The sequence below is a fragment of the Salmo trutta genome, chromosome 31, assembly GCF_901001165.1.
Source record: "Salmo trutta chromosome 31, fSalTru1.1, whole genome shotgun sequence".
Taxonomy (NCBI): Eukaryota; Metazoa; Chordata; class Actinopteri; order Salmoniformes; family Salmonidae; genus Salmo; species Salmo trutta.
In genome coordinates this window covers 21,260,024-21,277,368 of record NC_042987.1, presented here as the reverse complement: position 1 = coordinate 21,277,368, position 17,345 = coordinate 21,260,024, and the positions used below count along the sequence as shown (strand labels likewise).

Here is a 17,345-nt window from a genome sequence, read left to right as displayed (position 1 = left end):
TGTGAAATTAGTTCATCCCTCAATTTTGCACCGTTGCGCAGAGTAAAGTTCTATTCAACAGGCACGATGTGAGCACTAATGTTGAAGTTGCCTATATGCCATTTTCTTTTAGGCTATCCATCCCAGCACCCCTCTGCTCTGCATGGCCACATAAGTGAAATCATGGCCAGACTCACACCTTCCTCTCCACGGAAAACGTTTTGTATGTCAAGTTCATAACATTTTGAGATGTTTTATTGTATGGGCTGTGTCTCAATCCGCATCCGCCTATATCGCCTTTCCGAAAGTGGCATCGCTACATCGCTGTGTGTCAGACCAGGAGACATCCTGAAAATCTTCTCACGAAAATGGTTTGGCCTTCAAAAGGGGAGTCTCTCACAAACATGGTGTTCTCAGTTTTGCTCTACGACCCCCACAAGCCACATGGGACTCGTCTGAAGTCGGTAACCCTGATGTAACTTTTGGTTGTAGCGTCTGAACCGTTTTGGCTACGAACTAATATGACCCTTATGTAGAAAGGGGAGACTCTCACTAACATGATGTTCTTAGTTTTTCTCTATGACCCTCACAAGTGTCACTGGACATGTTTAAAGGCAACCTATACAAATGAATGGAGGTAGTTTTGCGGCAACATAAATAAGGGGTTAAATATGTCCCAACTTTTTTTTTTCTCCTGAGCTCTCTTATCTCCTAGATAGGACAGACACTTCAAAACCTTATTGCTTGTGATTTATTTTTTGACTGTCTTTTTTTTTGCCATTTATGAATGTTATTCTGTGCATTTCTATGGGCTATTGTAGTGAAGGCCAAATTCAATATTTCATAAAAATAACTAAAGGGTTCCTAAAATTCTAAATCAAATATCTGAATGATCCATGGCATGGCCTTAAAACAATTACATATTTCAGCTTAGAATGATCAATAACTAACTTGACATAGCTTGAAGAATTTTTAAAAGAATGATGTGCAAATATGGTACAGTCCAGGTGTTCAAAGCGCTTAGATATACTCAGAAACCCTCAGCTGTAATTGCTGCCAAAGGTGATTCTAACATGTATTGACTCAGGGGTGTAAATCCTTATGTATTCAAGATATGTGTTTTTATTTTTCATATACTTTTGTGTATATCTAGTGCATGTGGACACCTTTTAAATTAGTGGATTTGGCTATATCAGCCACACCCATTGCTGACAGGTGTATAAAATCGAGCACACAGCCATGCAATCTAAACAGACAATGTCAGTAGAATGGCCTTACTAAGGAGCTCAATGGCTGAGCAGCCGCACACAAGCCTAAGATCACCATGCGCAATGCCAAGTGTCGGCTGAAGCGGTGTAAAGCTCACGCCATTGGACTCTGGAGCAGTGGAAATGCGTTTAGCATCTGGCAGTCTGACAGACGAATCTGGGTTTGGCGGATGCCAGGGGAACGGTACCTGCCTGAATGCATAGTGCCAACTAAAGTTTGGAGGAGGAATAATGGTCTGGGGCTGTTATTCATGGTTCGGGCTAGGCCCCTTAGTTCCAGTGAAGGGAAATCTTAACGCTACAGCATATAATGACATTCTTGACAATTCTGTGCTTCCAACTTTGTGGCAACAGTTTGGGGAAGGCCCTTTTCCTATTTCAGCATGACAATGCCCCTTTGCACAAAGTGAGGACCATACAGAAGTGGTTTGTTGAGATCGGTGTGGAATAACTTGACTGGCTCAACCCCATCGAACACCTTTGGGATGAATTGGAATGCTGACTGCGAGCCAGGCCTAATCACCTGACTTCATTAATGCTCTTGTGGCTGAATGGAAGCAAGTCCCCGTGGCATGTTCCAACATCTACTGGAAAGCATTCCTTGAAGAGCGGAGGCTGTTTTAGCAGCAAAGGGGGGACCAACTCCATATTAATGCCCATGATTTTGGAATGAGATGTTCGACGACCAGGTGTCCATATACTTTCGGAATTTAGTGTTTTTTACAAACGTTAGAATTTTTCTTCCACTTTAAGTGTTTTGTGTAGATCGTTGCCAAAAAAAATGACAATGAAATTATTTTTAATCCCACCTTGTAACACAATAAAATGTGGAAAAAGACAAGGGGTGTGAATACTTTCTGAAGGTACTGTATCCTGCCCCACGAGGATTCAGCGTTGACCACGTGTACATGAACATCTGTGATGCATACAAAGCCATCCCCTGCCCCCACTTCGGCCAATCAGATCACGTCTCTCTGTTCCTACTCTCCGCCTACAACCAGCAACTCGAGGGAGCCACCAACACCGAGAATAGTGAGGAGGAGGCAGACTCAATGCTGCATGATTGTTTTGAAAATACTGATTGGAATATGCTGAAAGATCCATCCACCCAGGACAAATCCATCAACACTGAGGAATAAACAGCGTCAGTCACAGGCTTCATTAGGAAATGTGTTGATGTTGTCGCCACAACAATCTGGACATACCCCAACCACAATATCCGTACAATGCTGAGAGCAGCGCTTGCAAGGCAAATCAAATTTCATTGGTCACATACACATTATGTTAGCAGATGTTAATGCGAGTGTTGCGAAATGCTTGTGCTTCTAATTCCAACAGTGCAGTAATATCTAACAAGTAATCTAACAATTCCCCAACAACTACTTAATGCATACAAATCTAAAGGGGTGAATGAGAATATGTACATATAAGTATATGGATGAGCGATGGCCGAGCGGTATAGGCAAGTTGCAGTAGATGGTATAAAATACAGTATATACATGTGATATGAGGAATGTACGATATGTAAACATTATTAAAGTCACATTATTTAAAGTGACTAGTGATCCAGTTATTAAAGTGTCCAGTGACTGGGTCTCAAAACAGTATATATATGTGATATGAGTAATGTACGATATGTAACATCATTAAAGTCACATTATTTAAAGTGACTAGTGATCCATTTATTAAAGTGTCCAGTGATTGGGTCTTACTGAAGGCAGCAGCCTCACTGAGTTAGTGATGGCTAATTAACAGTCTGATGGCCTTGAGATTGAAAAACAGCTTCTATCTCTCGGTCCCAGCTTTGCTGCACCTGTACTGACCTCGCCTTCTGGATGATAGCGGTGTGAACAGGCAGTGGCTCGGGTGGTTGTTGTCCTTGATGATTTTTTTGGCCTTCCTGTGACATCGGGTGTTGTAGGTGTCATGGAGGGCAGGTAGTTTGCCCCCGGTGATGCGTTGTGCAGACCGCACCACCCTCTGGAGTGCCTTGCCGTTGAGGGCGGTGCAGTTGCCGTACTAGGCGGTGATAAAGCCCAACAGGATGCTTTCGATTGTGCACCTGTAAAGGTTTGTCAGGGTTTTGATTGACAGGCCAAATTTCTTCAGCCTCCTGAGGTTGAAGAGGCGCTGTTGCGCCTCCTTCACCACACTGGCTGTGTGGGTGGACCATTTCAGTTTGTCTGTGATGTGTACGCCGAGGAACTTAAAACTTTCCACCTTCACTGCTTTCCAGAGAGACATCAGGGATTGTAACATACTCTGTTTCACAGAAACATGGCTCTCTGGAGACATACTGTCAGAGTCGGCACAGCCACCGGGATACTTTGTGCGTCGCTCCGACAGGAATAAACATCTCTCTGGGAAGAAGGGCAGGACTGTATGTTTCATGATTAACGACGCATGGTGTAATTGTAACAACATACAGGAACTCAAGTCATTTTGTTCACCTGACCTAGAATTACTCACAATCAAATGCCGACCGTATTATCCCCCAAGAGAATTCTCGTCGGTTATTGTCACAGCCGTGTATATCCCCCCCTCAAACCGATACCACGACTGCCCTCAAGGAACTTCACTGGACTCTATGCAAACTGGAAACCATATATCCTGAGGCTGCATTTATTGTAGCTGGGGATTTTAAGAAAGAATTTAGGTAGCCTTGTTCTCAAATTTCTATCAGCATATTGGTTGTAGTACCCGGGCTGGCACAACACTGGATCACTGCTACTCTAACTTCTGGAATGCATGCATGGCCTTCCCCCGCCCTCCTTTCGGCAAATCTGACCACGACTCCATTTTGCTTCTCCCCTCCAATAGGCAGAAACTCAAACAAGATGTACCCGTGACAAGGACCATTCAACGCTGGTTTGACCAATCGGAATCCACACTTCAAGATTCTTTTGATCAAGCGGACTGGGACATGTTCTGGGTCGCCTCAGAGAATAATATAGATTTATACGTTGATTCGGTGAGTGAGTTTATAAGGAAGTGCATAGGAGATGTTGTAACCACTGTGACTATTAAAACCTACCCTAACCAGAAACCTTGGATAGATGGCGGCATTCGCACAAAACTGAAAGCGCGAACCATCGCATTTAACCATGGAAAGATGACCGGGAATATGGCCGAATAGAAACAACATAGTTATTCCCTCCACAAAGCAATCAAACAAGTGAAATGTCAGTATAAGGGACAAAGAGGAGTCACAGTTCACCGGCTCAGATACGAGACATATGTGGCAGGCTCTACAGACAATCACGGACTACAAAAAAAAAATCTGCCACATCACGGACACCGACGTCTTGCTTCCAGACAAACTAAACACCTTCTTTGCCTGCTTTGAAGATAATACAGTGCAACCGACATGGCCCGCAACCAAGTACTGTGGGCTCTCCTTCTCCGTGGCTGACATGAGTAAGACATTTAAACGTATTAACCCTCGCAAGGTTGCCGGCCCATACGGCATACCTAGCCTTGTCCTCAGAGCATGCGCAGAGCAGCTGGCTGGTGTGTTTACGGACATATTCAATCTCTCCCTATCCCAGTCTGCTGTCCCCACATGCTTCAAGATGGCCACTATTTTTTGTGAATCCAAGAATGCAAAGGTAACTGAACTGAATGAATATCGCCCCGTAGCACTCACTTCTGTCATCATGAAGTGCTTTGAGAGACCAGTCAAGGATCATATCACCTCCACCTTACCGGTCACCCTAGACCCACTGAAGTTTGCATACTGCCCCAATGGGTCCACAGACGATGCAATCGCCATCACACTGCAGACTGCCCTATCCCATCTGGACAAGGGGAATACCTACAGTTGAAGTCGGAAGTTTACATACACTTAGGTTGGAGTCATTAAAACTCGTTTTCAACCACTCCACAAATTTCTTGTTAACAAACTACAGTTTTGGCAAGTCGGTTAAGACATCTACTTTGTGCATGACACAAGTAATTTTTCCAACAATTGTTAACAGACAGATTATTTCACTTATAATTCACTGTATCACAATTCCAGCGTGTCAGAAGTTTACATACACTAAGTTGACTGTGCCTTTAAACAGCTTGGAAAATTCCAGAAAATGATGTCTTGGCTTTAGAAGTTTCTGATAGACTAATTTACATCATTTGAGTCAATTGCAGGTGTACCTGTGGATGTATTTCAAGGCCTACCTTCAAACTCAGTGCCTCTTTGCTTGACATCATTGGAAAATCAAAAGAAATCAGCCAAGACCTCAGAAAATAATTGTAGACCTCCACAAGTCTGGTTCATCCTTGGGAGCAATTTCCAAACGCCTGAAGGTACCATGTTCATCTCTACAAACAATAGTACGCAAGTATAAACACCATGGGACCACGCAGCTGTCATACCGCTCAGGAAGTAGACGCGTTCTGTCTCCTAGAGATGAACGTACTTTGGTGCGAAAAGTGCAAATCAATCCCAGAACAACAGCGAAGGACCTTGTGAAGATGCTGGAGGAAACAGGTTCAAAAGTATCTATATCCAGTAAAACAAGTCGTATATTGACATAACCTGAAAGGCCGTTCAGCAAAGGAAGAAGCCACCTCTCCAAAACTGCCATAAAAAAGCCAGACTACAGTTTACAACTGCACATGGGGACAAAGATCATACTTTTTGGAGAACTGTCCTCTGGTCTGATGAAACAAAAATAGAACTGTTTGGCCATAATGACCATCGTTATGTTTGGAGGAAAAAGGGGGATGCTTGCAAGCTGAAGAATACCATCCCAACCATGTAGCACGGGGGTGGCAGCATCATGTTGTGGGGGTGCTTTGCTGCAGGAGGGACTGGTGCACTTCACAAAATGGATGGCATCATGAGGCAGGAAAATGATGTGGATATGGATATATTGAAGCAAAATCTCAAGACATCAGTCAGGAAGTTAAAGCTTGGTCGCAAATGGGTCTTCCAAATGGACAATGACCCAAGCATCCTTCCAAAGTTGTTGCAAAATGGCTTAAGGACAACAAAGTGACGGTATTGGAGTGGCCACCACAAAGCCCTGACCTCAATCCTATAGAACATTTGTGGGCAGAACTGAAAAAGTGTGTGCGAGCAAGGAAGCCTACAAACCTGACTCAGTTACACCAGCACTGTCAGGAGGAATGGGCCAAACTTCACCCAACTTATTGTGGGAAGCTTGTGGAAGGCTACCCAAAACGTTTGACCCAAGTTAAACAATTTAAAGGCAATGCTACCAAATACTAATTGAGTGTATGTAAACTTCTGACCCACTGGGAATGTGATGAAAGAAATCAAATCTGAAATAAATCATTCTCTCTACTATTATTCTGACATTTCACATTCTTAAAATAAAGTGGTGATCCTAACTGACCAAAGACAGGGAATTTTTACTGGGATTAAATGTCAGGAATTGTGAAAAACTGAGTTTAAATGTATTTGGCGTATGTAAACTTCCTACTTCAACTGTATGTAAGAATGCTGTTCATTGACTACAGCTCAGCATTCAACACCACAGTACCCTCCAAGCTCATCATTAAGCTTGAGGCCCTGGGTCTCAACCCCGCTGTGATTGGGTCCTGGACTTCCTGATGGGTCGCCCTCAGGTGGTGAAGGTAGGAAACAACATCTCCACTTTGCTGATCCTCAACACTGGGGCCCCACAAGGGTTCGTGTTCAGCCCCCTCCTGTACTCCCTGTTCACCCATGACTTCGTGGCCATGCACGCCTCCAACTCGATCATCAAGTTTGCAGATGACACAAGAGTAGTAGGCTTGATCACCAACAACTACGAGACAGCCTATAGGAAGGAGGTGAGGACACTCAGAGTGTGGTGTCAGGAAAACAACCTCTCACGTCAACAAAACAAAGGAGATGATTGTGGACTTCGGGAAACAGCAGAGGGAGCACCCCCCTATCCACATCGAAGGGACAGCAGTGGAGAAGGTGGAAAGTTTTAAGTTCATCGGTGTACACATCACAGACAAACTGAAATGGTCCACTCACACAGCGCCTCTTCAACCTCAGGAGGCTGAAGACATTTTACTTGTCACCTAAAACCTGACAAACTTTTACAGATGCACAATTGAGAGCATCCTGTCGGGCAGTATCACCGCCTGGTACGGCAACTGCACCGCCCACAACCACAGAGCTCTCCAGAGGGTGGCGCGGTCTGCACAACGCATCACCTGGGGCAAACTACCTGCCCTCCAGGACAACTACAGCACCCGATGTCACAGGAAGGCCAAAAAGATAATCAAGGACAACTACCCGAGCCACTGCCTGTTCACCCTGTTACCATCCAGAAGGCAAGGTCAGTACAGGTGCATCAAGCTGGGACCGAGAGACTGAAAAAAAGGCCATCTCAAGGCCATCAAACTGTTAAACAGCCATCACTAACACAGAGAGGCTGCTGCCTACATAGACTTGAAATCATTGGCCACTCTAACAAATGGATCACAAGTCGCTTTATTAATGCCACTTTAATAATGATGTTTACATATCTTGCATTACTCATCCCATATGTATATACTGTATTTTATACCTATTGTATGTTATCTATTGCAGCTTGCCTATGCTGCTCGGTCATTGTTCATCCATATATGTATATGTACATATTCTTAATCCATCCCTTTACTTAGATTTGTGTGTACTAGGTAGTTGTTGTGGAATTGTTAGATTACTTGTTGATATTGCTACACTGTCGGAACTAGAAGCACAAGCATTTCGCTACACTCGCAATAACATCTGCTAACCATGTGTATGTGACAAATAAAATGTTATTTGATTTTGTCAAACACAGGCTTCCAGGGTAGGCAATTTTGGGGCTTCACCATGTTTCATCAAAATGTACAGCTGTGTTGTCTGCATAGCAGTGACAGTTGACATTGTGTTTCTGAATGACATCACCAACGGGTAGCATATATAGTGAAAACAATAGTGGTCCTAAAACGGAACCTTGAGGAACACAAACTTACCATTGATTTGTCAGAGGACAAACCATCCACAGAGACTAATTGATATTTTTCTGACACATAAGATTTAAACCAGGCAAGAACTTATCCATGTAGACCAATTAGTGTTTCCAATCTCTGCAATATAATGTGGTGATTGATGGTGTCAAAAGCGGCACCCTTGTACTTGATTGATGAATTAAGGTCACTAATTAGTAAGAAACCCCAACCTCTCCCCCCTCCCATAATTTGCTTTATAATGATCATTGTCTTTTCGTCAAAGAAGTTCATAAATACATCACTGCTGAAGTGAAGGCCATACTTACTTGGGGAAGGCTGCTTTTTAGTTAGCTTTGCGACGGTATCAAAAATACATTTTGGATTGTTTTTATTCTCCTCAATCAGGTTGGAAAAGTAGGCTGATCGAGCAGCAGTGAGGCCTTTTCGATATTGCACGGTACCGCCTTTCCAAGCTAGTCGGAAGACTTCCAATTTGGTGGAGAGACATTTCAGTTCCATTCTTCTGAAAGTTTGCTTCAGGGCTCAGGCATTTTATGTATACCATGGAGCTAGTTTCTTATGACAAATGTTTTAGCGGTGTGACTGTACAGTATTACACAAGGCTAAGTTTAGATCCTCAGTTAGGTGGTTAACTGATTTTATACTCTGACGTCTTTGCGTTTGTGGAGGGAGTCTGGAAGGATATCTTGGAATCTTTGGGTTGTCTGGGAATTTATAGCACGGCTTTTGATAATCCTTGGTTGGGGTCTGAGCAAATTATTTGTGGCGATTTTTAATGTAATAAGATGGTAGTCTGATAGTGCATGATTATGAGGAAAAAACATTTAGATCCAAAATATCTATTCCACAGGACAAAACTAGATCCAGGGTATGATTGTAAGCATTTCTCTGGAAGTTATATACCATGCGTATCCCATACATATGACTGATAAAAAAATATATAACTTGAACTTGAGTTGATTATTGGAGTCAGGTGTGTCAGTTGGGGCTGAGGCAAAAGTTTCCCAGACACAGTGTCACCAATCAAGCCCCCGAGGACTGGCGCTGCCCATCCCTGACCTAGATAACAAATCAATAAACTCATCAATCCCAATCTAGAATACGATGTCATGGACCAACAGCATCTTTACTTCCTAAGGCAGCTGAAAAAATTCAGCATGCAGCCCTGGGTCTAAATACTACCACTGCACCATAGAGAGTGCCTTGACCGGTTGCATCATCGCCTGGTACAGGAATTGCTCCGTCCACGGCCCCCATGCCCTTAAGTGGGTGGTGAAGATGACCCAGTGCATCACTAGGATCGTGCTCCCACCCATCTAGGACAACTACTCGAAACGGTGCCTGAGGAATCACGCAGAATCATCAAGGACCCCACACACCCCAGCTGTTCTCTCCCTTATCATCGGGCAGACGGTATTGGAGCATGAGGTCTGATACCAACTGGCTCAGAGACAGTTTCTATCTACAAGCCATCAGACTGCTGAACACTTGAACTGGACTGACCACCTGCTCTGATTCTCCACACCTTAGCACACATATACATTCATGCTACACACACATCACAACTGATAAAATATTTATTCTATTCTACTGGCATTTACTTTATGTTTGTATTCTTTTAGTTTCTAAGTGGGTCTACAACTGATGCGGAAAGCAGCATGAGGCTGCTGATGGCTGAGAAACAGACCTCCAGAGCTGTGGTTCCGTAGGTGAAACTGTCCATGGTGATGCTGGTGCGTGGCATTCATTGTTTTTGTAGGGTCTCTTCAGTCAGTACTCTTCAGAACACTTCTTTCTTCATTATTCCATCCAGAGTGTTTCTGGGACTAATGAGGAGCTGCTTACTTCAAGCGCTCCAGCTTTGAGTGCTAGGCAGACACTGGGCAGAGAAGTATAGTCTGAGGTGCTGGGAGGTAGTCCGATCCATAGGAACAAGCAGCTGTTTGACTCTGGCTCATATCTGGAGGATGTTCTTGGTCTGACATGTGGAGAGATGTATGACTAGCCCTGCCCTGCCCTGCTGCACCACACCTCACAGCACATAGAGGTTGTCCTTGCAGCATGTGCCAATTTAATAAATTCAATTGATGGTTTTATCATTGTCAGAAATGTGAGTCTTGATCGAGGTCTTTTGAAAAGCATTCACAGAGGTGATTTAAATGTAGCAATAACATTTAGGAACTGTATCCTAACTCCCACAATGTTTCAAGCAATCAGCTTTACCGGAAGTGCACTTGTAGCCTAATCATTAATCCCCAGCTGTTGAATATATTACATTGTTGTGCAGCCTCCCCTGTCCTAAGATGAATCACACCTCTGACTCAGTCAGCGCTTCACATAGCTTTGGGCTGGCTACCTGGCCTGGCTATCTGGTCTATCAATTACACCTCTAGGTGTCTGAGAGATGAGTTCGGATTGGTCTGCCATGTAGCCTGCTTCTGTCTATAAAATTAGCTGTTCAGTATGTGTGGATAATTTTTTTGAAAGACATCTTGAAGAACTGAAAAGGTTTTTCTACTGCTCTCAACATTGCTGTCCTGAAGTTAATAGTGCTATTGACAAATATCTACCATGCTGACTCTGATTCTGAAAATGAATCAGACAATGAGGAAATCCCTGATTTAGGTAAAATCATTTTAATTGAACCAGACATTGTAGAGTCTTCTGATGACAGTGGTAGGGAAGAAATTATGTCATTGTCACGGAAGAGGCTGACCGAGGTTTGAAATCAGAGCAGTGCCCGGTGGCAGCAGAGAGATGATTGCCAAATGCAGAGAGAGTACAAAAGAGAACACAGAAGGCTGTTGTTTAAAGGATCTCTCTGTACTTTGCTCCGTTCATCTTTCCCTTGATCCTGGCTAGTCTCTCAGTCCCTGCCGCTGAAAAACATCCCACAGAATGATGCTGCCACCCCCATGCTTCACCGTAGGGATGGTGACAGGTTTCCTCCAGACGTGCTGCTTGGCATTCAGGCCAAAGAGTTCAATCTTGGTTTCATCAGACCAGAGAATCTTGTTTCTGATGGTCTGAGAGTCCTTTAGGTGCCTTTTGGCTAACTCCAAGCGAGCTGTCATGTGCCTTTTACTGAGGAACGGCTTCCGTCTGGCCACTCTAGCATAAAGGTGTGATGGGTGGAGTGCTGGAGAGATGGTTGTCCTTCTGGAAGATTCTCCCATCTCCACAGAGGAACCTCTGGAGCTCTGTCAGAGTGATCATCGGGTTCTTGGTCACCTCCATGACCAAGGCGCTTCTCCCCTGATTGCTCAGTTTGGCCAGGCGGCCAGCTCTAGGAAGAGTCTTGGTGGTTCCGAACTTCTTCCATTTAAGAATGATGGAGGCTACTGTGTTCTTGAGGACCTTCAATGCTGCAGAATTTTTTGGGTGCCCTTCCCCATATCTGTGCCTCGATACAATCCTGTCTCGGGAGCTCTACAGACAATTCCTTTCACCTCATGGCTTGGTTTTTGCTCTGACATGCAATGTCAACTGTGGGACCTCATATAGACAGGTGTGGGCCTTTCAAAATAATGTCTAATCAATTGAATTTACGACAGGTGGACTACAATCAAGAAACATCTCAAGGATGATAAATGGGAACAGGATGCACCTGAGCTCAATTTCGAGTCTCATAGCAAAGAGTCGCTCACAAATGACTTCAGTGCCACAAATAATGAATTCAAGGTTTTAATTTACTAGACTAAATAAGTTACAAAATGAGGTAGTTAAAAGATACAATATAAAGCAGGGTACAAAGGGATATAACACAGGTATTCAGGCAAGAGGCTCCACGGGTCAATATATATGAACTTCCGTACTCAACTCAGACAAATACACCACCACATTCTGAGGGCGTTTGAGAATGTTGTGCTCTTATTCATTGAAAGAGAAAATGTGAGAAGGATGCATAGGCTTTCACAACCGTGAAATTATAGAGCTCACCAACCAATTAGCATCCGATGTGGACAGTAGCGAGACAGTATTAATGAATGATTTGTAAATTAGACCTTACAATTCTCAAGGACTTCCAGTATTTTACACACACAGCACCCCTTCCAGAGGAAATTAAGAATGTAAGGGTAATATTATTTGTATATCAGTGTTGCCTGCCCAGTTAGATTCCATTAGGATGGAATAAAGCTGGGATGGAGCCAGGAAAAAGAGCATTGTCCAAGTGTCTGTCTGTCTCGCTCACTCGCTCACTCACTCACTCACTCACTCACTCACTCACTCACTCAGTTCAAGAAAGTAAAGTCTATGAGAGCTCTTCCGTGCAGCAAATTCTTCCTCTGATTCCAGCCGGGATGGATTGTGAACTCCGTCAGTTAGTCTCGAATGCAAACAGTGCGTTCTGCAGGATCCACTCTGGAATGATTTCTTCTGTCTGAGTAGGAGTTTGACTTCCAAGGAGATTGGATCATTCTGTTCAACTTTGAGTGGCCTCGCCGCAAAGAAACTTGATCCACTGTCTGTTAGCAAGTCCTGTAATTTATAGGGATATTCACAGAGGGCGGGCTCTGATAGGCCGGACAGGGTGTCACGACCACCCCGTTGATTCTGAGAATTCAGCACATCTCTGTCTATTGACACAAACCTGAGATTTCTACAATATGTTCCTATTGTACAGAAAACAGTTAAACTGTCCCTAGAATGAAATACGTGGCCTGTAGGTTAAAAACATGCTTTGGGTAAGACACACTGTACATTCAATGTTACAGCAAATACACATCATACCCCTTTTAATGACAGAAAAATGTGGATAAAAATGTTACATTATGCTTTAAGTTATACTAACATGTAATGAGTCCTTCAATTTGATACACAGAATGTTATCGCACATTAAAACTTAATACTTGAACAGTGCGCTACTGTTCTTTGTTCAGCCAAGCAGCTAGCTAGTTAGTCAAGCAGAGAGCTAGCTAGCTATTTTGCTGCACATAGCTAGCGTAGCTTGCTGATATTAACAATAGTATCCAGCTGCAGTCCCTCAGCAGCCTGTGACTAAGACCAGCTTGTCAATAAAACTACTACATACTAGCCGTGGTTAATCCCTACCACATACATGTGAACTTCTCCTTCTTCCTTTCCTTGCTCTTTCCTTGCTCCCTTCCCTTTCCTAATTTCCTAAATTAATTTCCTCATTTCCTAACTGATTTTCCTTCTCTACCTCCATTTCCTTCCCTCCTTTCCTAGCTTTGTTTCCTAGATTCCTTTCCTTCCCTACTTATATTTCCTCTCCTCCTTCTCTATCTCCTTACCTTTCCTAGTTCCTTATCTCCTTTCCCTAGGTCCCTTTTCCTAGGTCCGCTTTCCTAGATTCCTTTCCTTGCTCCCTTTGCTTTCCTCCTTTCCTAGTTTAATTTCCTCCTATCCTTCCCTACGTCCCTGTCCTCGCCTCTCTCCTTATCTCCCTTTCCTTTCCTAGCTCCTTTTCATGTTTCCTAGCTCCTTTTCTTTTTTCCTTTCTTAACTTGCTTTCCTTTCATAGCTTCCTTTCCACTTTTCCTAGCTTCCTTTTCCTCCCCTCCTTCCCTACCTTCCTTTTCTACTTTCCTAGCTTCCTTTCCTTTCTTACCTAGCTCCCCTTCCTGCTTCCTTTAATTTCTTCCTTTTCTTTCCTAGATGAATTTCCTCCTTCCCTAGCTCCCTTTCTTGTCCGCCTTTCCTACAGTAGCTTCCTTTCCTCCTTTCCCAGGATTATCTCAGGCAGTAGAGCGGAAAGGGAGCTAGGAAAATAATTGGGATAAGGAAAGGGAGATGAGGAAACTAGGAAGGAAGAAAAAAAGGGAACGAGGAAAGGAATCTAGGAAAGAAAGGAGTAAAGAAAATAACTAGAAGCTAGAATAGGAGTAAATGAGCTAGGAAAAGAAAGATAGATAGGAGAGGAGGAAAGGAAGCTAGGAAAAGAGGAAAGGAAGCTATGAAAGCAGGCAAAAAAGGTAGTGAGGAAAGGAATATATGAAAGAAAAGGAGGAGTTCACATGTATATGGTAGGGATTAACCACCAGTAGAGAGGAAATTAAGTGAGGAAAGGAAGTCCGGAAAGGAAAGAGAGCGGAGGAATGTAGGAAAAGAGTAAAGGAAAGGGAGCAAGGAAAGGAATCTAGTAAAAAAAAAGTAGGAGTTCACATGTAAAGGTAACTGCCAAAATAAAGGAAACACCAACATAACATGTCTTAATATGGTGTTGGGCCACCACGAGCCGCCAGAACAAGCTTCAGCCAGAACCTTGGCATAGATTCTACAACTGTCTGGAACTCTATTGGAGGGATGCGACACCATACTTCCACAAGAAATTCCATAATTTGGTGTTTTGTTGATGGTGGTGGAGTGCCGCTCCAGAATCTCCCATAAATGTTCAATTGGGTTGAGATCTGGTGACTGACACACACACACACACACACACACACACACACACACACACACACACACACACACACACACAGTTACCTGTATGTGGTAGGGATTAAATACGGCCAGTAGAGAGGAAAAGAAAGCAAGATGGAAAATAAATTACGAAAGGAAGAAAATAATCTAGGAAATGAAAGTTCACATGTATGTGATAAGGATTAACCGCGGCCAGTAGATGGCGATAGTATTGGTTTTAGTGACAGGCTAGGTTTAGTCACAGGCTGCTGTGGGGCTGCAGCTAGATGCATCTCAATATTTATCTGACAGGTCACAAATGGTACCTTGTTTCTGGTGCATATATGTCATGACACTCGTTTGCTACAGCACCTTGCTGCAACAACTGTCAACTTTGTTTCAAAGTTTGATCACCTCATTGTAAAGAGTTACACAGTAGAAACTGCAAATATCGTCTCGTCTTCTTGATCTGAATTTCCCCGTCTTTAGTCAGCTGTTGTTGTTGTAACATAGAAACTAAATCCGGGACACTCCAATTAGTCTGATATGTTAGGTTTTGTATGGTATGTATTGATTTATGGATGTTGTACAACACAACATTCTAAAACTAGCTAGTTTGATCTCGTCTCATCTCATGTCAGCTGTTGTATCTGAACTGGGCTTCATTACTTGATGTCAAAGCTCAAGAAAATATATTTGAACTTGAAATGTTATTTTTCATTCATAAAAGGAAAAAATCAACATCAACACCTGGCAAGTCTGTGTTTCCAGACCCACCTTTGTCAAGTATTGGAGTAGAATCAGGAACTGGTTTCCCAATAGCAATGGAATTTAGGCATATGAGTGTTTAACAATGCATCTCGAAAAATAAAAGAAGATGTCACACGAAGATGTGAAACTTAACTATGTCGTTACAGGAGCTGTATGATTGATTCCAGAATATATTGGCTAAAGAGCTCGCTGTAGCTCTTAAATGTATTCAAAGTCATATTTAAAAAAAAATTATCCATGAAATACAAATATTGAAGCGGCTCAGGTGTAACCTAATGGCTTAATACAGTAGATCTATCGATTGCACATACATGGAAGTGATGTCAATATGCAGCCTAATTTAGCTATCATATAATTAGGTTATCTCGGTTTACTTCTTTTTTATGTAGTGGAGAGCCAATAGCCATGGGTAGTTGAGCCTTTGGCTACCATACCCCATACACTGATGATTATATTTTGTCCGTTTTATGCAGTGTGTCATGCATATGAACTCAAGATAGTGCATTTTTTATTGTTACAGAGCAGACATCACCATGCCCCGTGTAAACAGACGTAAAACAAGCAGGGGTCTAGCCCCCCTTGATGTTCTTGAGAGAGCAGCCAAGAAAATGAGAGAAAGGAAAAAGTTCATTCGAGGAGCAGCAAGAGATTAAAAAAATAGACTGAATGACAGTGAAGAGGTACTGTACATTAACAAATAAGAAAATGAATATGTACAAAACAGATGCTATGCTAGAGTAGCAGAGACACACAAGGTCTTATCTGATGACAGTCAGAGCTAGTTTTTTTTGGTTTAGCCTTTATTTAACCAGGCAAGTCACTTAAGAATAAATTCTTATTTACAATGGCGGCCTACCCCAGCCAAACCCTAACCTGGACAATGCTGGGCCAATAGTGCACCGCCCTATGGGACTCTCAATCACAGCCGGTTGTAATACAGCCTGGAATGGAACCAGGGTCTGTTGTGACACTTCTAGCACTGAGATGCAGTGCCTTAGACCGCTGCGCCACTCGGGAGCTAAACATGCTAAACATATTAAGAATCTCACAGACCACTTTCATTGGCTTTGTTACCTCAAATGGAGAGAACTTGCCTACGAATAAGCACATTGAAACAACATCCCCGTTCCAGACAACTGGCCATCAATGTAGGCATAGGCTGAATGTAGGCTGAATGTAGGCATACATTTAAGATATACCACAGCCACATTCCATGAATTCAACTTTGACCTGCCAGCACACCACCATTTTTACATTTACATGAATTCTGATTATTTCCAGGAATACACAGCATTCTGAAATATATGTAGATATCTTTATTAGAAATAATACTAGATTTCACTTGAGGTAGTGATTCTGAATGTAAAAAATGGCTCAGCTTACCCCACTCTCCCATATCCTTGCTTTTTAGAATATTAATATTCAATTATGATGATTTTGGCACTAATAAAGACGGTTTGGGAAAACGGCTCTTGTGAAGGTTCTAACGATGAACTTAGCTTTGAAGATGCTTTTGGGAAACCGGACTAAGAGCGGTAAGCACAGACTTAAGTGGGTGTGGCTCATGTTGTCTGTTCCATCATTGTTTCCCCTAGCTGGCCAAGAACAATAATGTTTTACCTAATAACAAAGTAGACATCCTATAATGCTAGGCATCTACAGGGCATTCGGAAAGTATTCAGAACCCTTGACTTTTTCCATATTTTGCTACATTACAGCCTTATTATAAAATTTATAAAATAAATAAAAAATCCTCATCAGTCTACACACAATACCCCATAATGCACATTTTTGCAAATGTATAAAGAATTTAAAACATAAATAGCTTATTTACATAAGTATTCAGACCCTTTGCTATGAGACTCGAAATTGAGCTCAGGTTAATCCTGTTTCCATTTCATCATACTTCAGATGTTTCTACAACTTGATTGGAGTCCACCTGTGGTAAATTCAATTGATTGGACATGATTTGGAAAGGCCCACATCTGTCTACAGTATAGAAGGTCC

General features: G+C 42.7%; 1 protein-coding gene across 1 annotated transcript in view; it reads right to left on the bottom strand.

The window, feature by feature from the left end:
• The window catches only part of LOC115169744 (E3 ubiquitin-protein ligase RNF31), a 38,464-nt gene extending 21,600 nt beyond the window's left edge, over nt 1-16,864 (bottom strand). Inside the window, exon 1 of the mRNA XM_029725659.1 lies at nt 16,722-16,864. The gene's annotated coding sequence lies outside the window, so the exon portion shown is untranslated. The remainder of the gene's footprint in view (nt 1-16,721) is intronic.
• Nucleotides 16,865-17,345: the final 481 nt, after the last annotated feature.